Below are 764 nucleotides of genomic sequence, written 5' to 3' on the forward strand. Positions count from 1 at the left end.
ATATATATATATAGAGAGAGAGAGGGAGAGAGAGAGAGAGAGAAAGAGAGAGAGAGAGAGAGAGAGAGAGAGAGAGAGAGAGAGAGAGAGAGAGAGAGAGAGAAAATGCCTTTAACAAACCCCAAAGATGTATTATTGGCCTGACGACAAAAATATACTGGGGAAAAGGCATTCACAGCAAGCTATCTATATTCCATTGATGTACGTCAAACCGGCCTGCTGGGGAAGCTAGACATTTGCGTGTCAAGCTGAATAATGTTAGTAAATGCTGTAAAAGAGACAGAACTTATAAAGCAAAGTTAAAAATAGTAGGTACAGATGAGGTTAAAAAGTAGAAGAAGTTTGAAAACTCCCTATGGCATGTTCAATCTGACCGGTCCCGGACAGCCTGATAGAACTGCTACAGGGTAGGGAAGGCCACAGTGTTGGGTTGGAGGTTGTTCTAGTCTAAAATAATAGACGTGTTATACGGGATTCTTCCAATCCCTGAAGGATTTGCCATATCAAAAATCTAAAAAAATCCGTCAACGTACAATTATTTGGACTAGAGGTTGTTCTAACTTGCTCACTCCTCTCTGGAATTTTTATACTACAGCAGCCATTTTGGTGCTTATATGTCAAAGTTTTATCAATGAATTTGGAAATGAAAACGTTTTAATTTTGATTTAATTAGTTCATAACAATGTTATTCCAGTGAGAGTACCGGACACCGGGAACTAAACAAAAAGTATCTTGCAGTTGATTGGTTAAGGTCAAAGTACAAC

The sequence above is a fragment of the Mya arenaria genome, chromosome 11 (genome assembly GCF_026914265.1).
Source record: "Mya arenaria isolate MELC-2E11 chromosome 11, ASM2691426v1".
NCBI lineage: Eukaryota > Metazoa > Mollusca > Bivalvia > Myida > Myidae > Mya > Mya arenaria.